A 7,453-nucleotide genomic window follows, 5' to 3' on the forward strand; every position below is an offset into this window, starting at 1 on the left:
TACTACTACAACTTCTAGATCAATGAGTCAGTTCATTCATGAGTCTATACTTTACATTACTATGAGAAAATATACATTACATTACTACGAGAACATATACAACTATACTAGAAAGAGAACATATACAACTATACTAGGAGGAGAACATATACAACTATACTAGACGAGAAACATTACACTACATATACAAGAATACGTTAACAATTGTGATCCACTGTATCGGAGCATGCCTTAAATGTCATGGCCCGAGTTGTAGCCAGAATTCTATTGGAGGGAGAGCGTGAGTTTGCGTATAGATCTATACTGGATTGACTATCCTACACCTTGCAGCTAGCTACAGCCGGACCTGCAGGTCTGCGGGTGCCAAACGTCATTCCGTTATTACGACCATTCGTATGCCGTTGTTACCAGTCAATAGTATGGTGCAATTTATCACATTATACCTTAATATAAATCTGATTTAAGGTAGTTAGTACAGCAGTAGTTCCTATAATACAACACCATAGTACTACAATGATTTACCCATTACATATTTTTAGTGATTATTTCACTTAAACATTAACGTACAAACTATATTTTATTAAATGATAGTTACACTTGGGAAATTACACACTTTTACAACAAACGAGCATACAAACCAGTTAAGCCTTGGTAGAAGGCTACTTTAATAGAAAATATAGGTTTTTCTGAGAGATTCAAACTTTTACGCACACTTACATACATTTTACAAACTTACACTTGAGACACGTTCAAACGTTTTTATAACAAACGCCGACACTAAATTACTTATGAACTCACCAGCTTAATGCTGATAAACTCTTTCAAAATAACTTGTATTCTCAGGTAATCAGTAGACAGGTACCGATGCCAACTTTTGAGAAGATGGAGCGCACTCAAGACTCATCTTATTATTTTGATTTACATTATATTTTTGGTGTCTAAAACTGTACAGAACACGCTTGTATTAAAATTATATATTTAATGCAATGGATGATGTTGTTTGCTTATTTACATTTACTGTGTTGTGATACTATACATGACATCCTCCGCCCCAGAACGTTTCCGCCGTTCTTGGTTTTGGGGTGTGACAGATTGGTATCAGAGCATTGTTTATAGTGAATCAAGTATATCAACCCATAAAAGATATACTAAACTATAAACCCAATAGGGATTAGAGCACTCTGACCAAGAGTCTATACTTTAAATATTAAAAATATTTAATTAAGTACACTAGTCTGCATTCATACTAAAATCAGTGTCACAATGACAAGAACAAAAGTATTACGATTGTTAAATATCACATGTGAGCTCGGGGATGTATGGTCAGTCCTGGAAATGGCATAGCCTGATCAACTATGCTGGTCCTAGGAGTGATTAGCATATGCCCTAGAATGGTTGTGATGTGTTAACAAGTCTAAAAACTTACCAACAATACCCCAAGAAGATCAGTAGAACTTAAACTTAAAATACTATAGGTGTATTTTGTACTACTAGTTACATGTATACTATATTCTTATACCTCTCTTCTCGCGTAGATTTAAATGGCTGGATTCCATCACGGCGACCCGTACTTTCCAAATGAAGGCAATGCCGGGTGGATCGAAGAAGAGCCCGAAGATGAGCATCCAATCCCTTTGGATGATCACCTCGCAGAAGGCTTTTCTGATGGATCTGACTCAGAGCCTGAAGTCAACAACCTATCGCTAGTAGGTCAAGCCCCGAACAACAACCCCCGACCAGCATTTCCAGGTCCCACTCCCTTGTGGGTAAACAACTTGAATCGCTGGAGTGATGAACAGGGTCAACCCTTACCTTACTTTGGGGACCGAACCTTTTACCACGTTAGCGATGGTGGCTCTGCGGATCGAGCTCTGCCCGTCATTATCCGCAGAATAGCTCGTAATGTTGAGCAAGGTCGAGCAGCCATCGACCGGGTCATGGAGATTGATGCCAACTCAGGTGTCAACACAGTCATGGAACGGACCCTGAGAACCAATGAAACCCTGCAGCAACAGCTGGCTGCCTCCCAAGCTGAAGTCTTAGAACTTCGAGCCCGCCAGAGGGCTCGGAGCGACACCTTCAAGAGGTGTTTCGGCAAGTGTCAGACCTCAGGGCTCTCCCGAGGAATTCCCATCGCCGTTAGATGATGTCTAGTACATCTCTGTCTTTTGCTTAAGGAATAGCCTTTAACATCTGTGCTCTAAGTATCACTTGTCTGTAAAATATTCCTAACTTTCAGTACTCTAATTAGGAATCTAAGAACTGTCAAACTTTTCTATATGGTATGATGTAAGACCTACTGTTAGGTCGATTTTCCCTGAACTTATTACATCAGTAATACCAGTATTATTGACATCTATCTAACCTGTGGGAAAAATCTGTACATTTGTGTTTCCTACTAATATTCTTTGTTGTGATCTCAAACGCTCATTCAACTGTTGGGCTATGGTTAGTTAGTCCATGTGTCACTCTCACGTTGCTTACAAATTGATTCTTACCATTTTTCTTATCTTAATAAACTTATAGCTGAAAGATGCCTCCTCGCAAATCTCCCAGGAATAACCCTGCACCTCCACCACCTCCTCCGCCTCCGGTCATCGATAATGCAGCTCTGAATGCTGTCGTAGCTGCAGCAGTGGCAACTGCCATGGCTCAGTATCACTCATCTGATGCCAGCAGAGGTGGAACCCCGGTTGAATCAATTCCGGTTGAAACCCCTATGTGCTCGAGAGAGTGCTCCTACAAGGATTTCACCAATTGCAAGCCGAAGTCCTTCTATGGCACCGGCGGAGTCATTGCTCTCTCGCAATGGTTCGAGAAGACTGAATCAGTCTTCGAAATCTGTTCATGCCCTGCTACGAGCAAAGTCAAATATGCCGCATGCACCTTTGAGGGAAAAGCCCTGACGTGGTGGAACGGCCATGTTAAGGCACTAACCCTCGTCATAGCCAACGTCATGGGCTGGGAAACGATGAAAGATCTCATGATTGAGGAATACTGCCCGAGGGGCGAAATCCAGGAATTGGAGCAGGAACTTTGGAACCTGACCATGAAGGGCACCAACGTGGTTGCTTATACCACCAGATTCAGCGAACTGGTGGCCCTCTGCTCAAATATGGTTCCCACTGAAGGGAAAAAGATCAAAAGGTACATATGGGGGCTAGTGCCTCCGTATCAGGGGAATGTCCTAGCATCAAACCCCGCTACCTTCGACAGTGCCAAGTGACTAGCACAGCGACTCATTGACCATGGAGTCAAAACCCCTGCAACAACAACCACCCTAACCATCCCGGAACCCTCCCAACCCCGCTGACACTAAGCGGAAATTCTGGGACGAAAGGAAGAAGCAGCAAGCTGCCAAAAAGCAGCAAATTGTGGCAGTGCATGCCGCGGTAACCCCTGCTGCTGCTACTGCTCCGGGGAAGCAGTATGCTGGAAGTTTGCCTAAGTGCAACAAATGCAACTTCCACCACAACGGCCCCTATCGTGAAATGCAGTGCTCTAACTGCAACAGGAAAGGACACACCGTCCGTTTCTGTAAGTTCCCGGCACAACCGATCACCCAAGTCCCCGGCTCTGGCGCGAGCCCGACCTGCTATGGATGTGGCGAAGCAGGCCACTTTAGGAGGGACTGCCCCAAACCGAAGAATGATGGAGGAGCAGGGACGGTACTAGCTATAGGCCACGGGGAAGCAGTTGCTGACCCGACAGTGGTGACTGGTACGTTCCTCCTCGATAACTCCTATGCATGCATTCTGTTCGATAGTGGAGCGGAGCGAAGCTTTGTAAACCATAAATTTGCTCGCATGCTTAAACAACAACCACACACACTTAAGGAACAATTCACAGTAGAAATGGCTAATGGGAAAACTAAAAGTACGAATAGCATCTACTTAGGTTGTACCCTAACTCTAGATAACCATTCATTCCCAATCGACCTCATGCCGATCTCAATAAAAAGCTTCGACTTTATCATTGGCATGGATTGGTTAAGTCTTCATCGCGCCGACATCATGTGCTACGAGAAAGCAGTCCGTCTAAACCTTCCGTCTAACGAAACTCTTATCGTCTACGGCGACAAACCCGGTGCAAGTCTCAGTATTATATCAAGTATTCAAGCGCAGAAGTATCTGCGTAAAGAATACCATGCATTCCTTGCTCACGTCGTCGACACGAGCCTCGAAATGAAAGAACTAACGAACATTCCAGTAGTGAGCGACTTCCCCGACATTTTCCCAGAAGAGCTACCTGGATTACCTCCGCAACGACAGGTCGAGTTCAGAATCGACTTAGTCCCAGGAGCTACACCAGTAGCCAAGTCGCCCTACCGTTTAGCACCAGCTGAGATGCAGGAACTCTCTGGTCAACTTAACGAACTGCTCAGCAAGGGCTTTATAAGACCGATTTTCTCACCTTGGGGAACACCGTTCTTGTTCGTTAAGAAGAAAGACGAATCATTATGTATGTGTATCGACTACAGAGAACTCAACAAACTGACGGTCAAGAATCGTTACCCTCTGCCTCGCATAGACAATCTATTTGACCAACTGCAAGGGGCGAACTACTTTTCCAAAATTGATCTGAGATCCGGATATCACCAGCTACGAGTACTAGAGGAGGATGTGCCGAAAACAGCCTTCCGAACTCGTTATGGACACTACGAGTTCGTGGTGATGCCATTCGGATTGACCAATGCGCCCGCAGTCTTCACGGATCTGATGAATAGAGTATGTCGACCTTACTTGGATCAGTTCGTCATCGTTTTCATTGACGACATCCTGATTTACTCCCGAAGTAAGGAAGAGCATGGCGATCACCTGCGACAAGTTCTAGGGACATTACGAAAGGAGAAACTTTATGCGAAGTTCTCGAAATGTGAATTTTGGATCCGAAGAGTCGAATTCTTAGGACACGTGGTAAGCGAAGAGGGAATCCATGTGGACCCATCCAAAATTAAAGCCATTGAGAACTGGTCAGCACCGAAGACGCCTACAGAAATTCGTCAATTTCTAGGTCTCGCTGGCTACTACCACAGATTCATATAGAACTTCTCCCGAATAGCGAAACCTCTTACAACCCTGACCCAGAAAGGCGTCGCCTTTGACTGGGAAGAGAAACAAGAGAGAGTGTTCCAAACGCTCAAACGAGCCTTGTGCACCGCGCCAATACTATCCCTTCCCAAAGGGATAGAAGACTTCGTAGTCTATTGCGATGCATCAAACCAAGGGCTCGGGTGTGTTCTGATGCAACGAGGTAAGGTCATCGCCTACGCCTCCAGACAGTTGAAGACACACGAAGTTAAATACACGACCCACGATCTCGAACTAGGAGCAGTGGTGTTTGCTTTGAAGATCTGGAGACATTACTTGTACGGAACGAAAAGTACTATTTTTACCGACCACAAGAGTTTACAAAACATTTTCGATCAGAAGGAGCTCAACATGAGACAACAACGGTGGGTCGAGCTACTCAGTGACTACGAATTCGATATTCGTTATCATCCGGGTAAAGCCAACATAGTAGCAGACGCCCTAAGTCGGAAGGAATATTCTGGTCGCAAAGTCAAGTCATTGTCAATAACCATCCATTCACACTTGTCTAAGCAAATTCAGGCGGCCCAACTTGAAGCCATGAAACCTGAAAATGTGACTAGTGAATCCCTTAGAGGAATGGACAAAAATTTAGAAGCCAAGGGTGATGGAGCCTTATATTTCATGAACCAGATCTGGACACCGAAACACGGTGGTTTTCGAGACTTGGTCATGACCGAGGCGCACAACACTAGGTATTCCGTCCACCCAGGTTCAGATAAGATGTATCTGGATCTTAAAAAGCTATACTGGTGGCCTAATATGAAAGCAGAGATTGCTACCTTCGTAAGTAAATGCCTTACTTGCGCAAAGGTTAAGGTCGAGTACCAGAAGCCCTCTGTTTTACTACAACAACCAGAGATTCCAGAATGGAAGTGGGATCGGATCACTATGGATTTCATAACCAAGTTGCCCAAGACAACGGGTGGACTTGATACCATATGGGTCATCGTCGATAGATTGACCAAGTCTGCACACTTCCTGCCTATCAAAGAAACTGACAAGATGGAGAAACTTACGAGAACATACATTAGGGAAATCGAGCGGCTACATGGGGTGCCTATTTCCATTATCTCCGATGGAGATAGTAGGTTCACCTCAAGATTCTGGCAATCACTACAACATTCCTTAGGAACAAGGCTGGACATGAGCACAGCCTACCATCCACAGACCGACGGACAGAGTGAGAGGACCATCCAAACACTGGAAGATATGTTGCGAGCCTGTGTGATTGACTTTGGAAAGGCATGGGATACTCATTTACCCCTTGTCGAGTTTTCCTATAATAACAGTTATCACACGAGCATCAAGGCTGCTCCATTTGAAGCTCTCTACGGCTGAAAGTGCAGATCTCCTCTGTGCTGGGCTGAGGTGGGTGATACCCAATTAGCCAGGGGGCAAGCTTCCGACAGTACTCTCACCGGTCCAGAGATCATTCGGGAAACGACAGAGAAAATCGTTCAGATTCATAAACGATTGAAAGCCTCTAGAGACCGACAGAAGAGCTACGCTGATAAACGAAGAAAACCTTTGGAATTTCATGTGGGAGACCGAGTCCTTCTCAAAGTCTCACCCTGGAAAGGCTTGATACGCTTCGAAAAGCATGGGAAGCTTAATCCGAGGTACATAGGGCCTTTCGAGATTCTCGCAAGAGTCGGCCCCTTAGCTTACAAACTCGACCTACCCGATGCACTTTGTAACGTACATTCTACATTCCACGTATCTAACTTGAAAAAGTGTCTGTCCGACGAGACTCTTGTAATCCCACTCAACGAGATCGAGATCAACGAGAGCCTCAACTTCGTGGAAGAACCAGTAGAGATCATGGACCATGAGGTCAAGCAAACGAAGCAAAGTCGTATCCCTATCGTGAAGGTTCGCTGGAACGCCAAGCGAGGACCGGAATTCACTTGGGAACGCGAGGATCAGATGAAACTGAAATACCCTCATCTTTTCGCTTAATTGATTGTAACTTCTTGTTTGCTTAAATTCTAATTTCGGGACGAAATTCCTTCTAACGGGGGGATGATGTGACAACCCGAAATTTCCACTTTGTACGAACATTAACTATTCAATAGAAGCTAGTCCAGTTTCAATGAACTTCAGACTTTTCCGAATAAGTTTGTGTACATTAGGGTTTATGTTTAAGGAGATATCAGGCGAGTGGATGCTCATGGGTTTGTGAAACTTGAGCATTTCAAAACTTCATAATGTTAGAGTCCAATTCCGGAATAAAAGTATTTTCTGCCAAAAATATTTCAGGACTATAAATAGATTTCTGAACTAAATTCATTCATTATTCACATTTCCAACTAGAGAAAAGCCATTTTCTCTCTCACGGATCTTCGGGTTTTCATCCCAAA

The sequence above is a fragment of the Lactuca serriola genome, chromosome 3, assembly GCF_051521515.1.
Source record: "Lactuca serriola cultivar US96UC23 chromosome 3, Lser_US96UC23_V15, whole genome shotgun sequence".
Classification (NCBI taxonomy): Eukaryota; Viridiplantae; Streptophyta; class Magnoliopsida; order Asterales; family Asteraceae; genus Lactuca; species Lactuca serriola.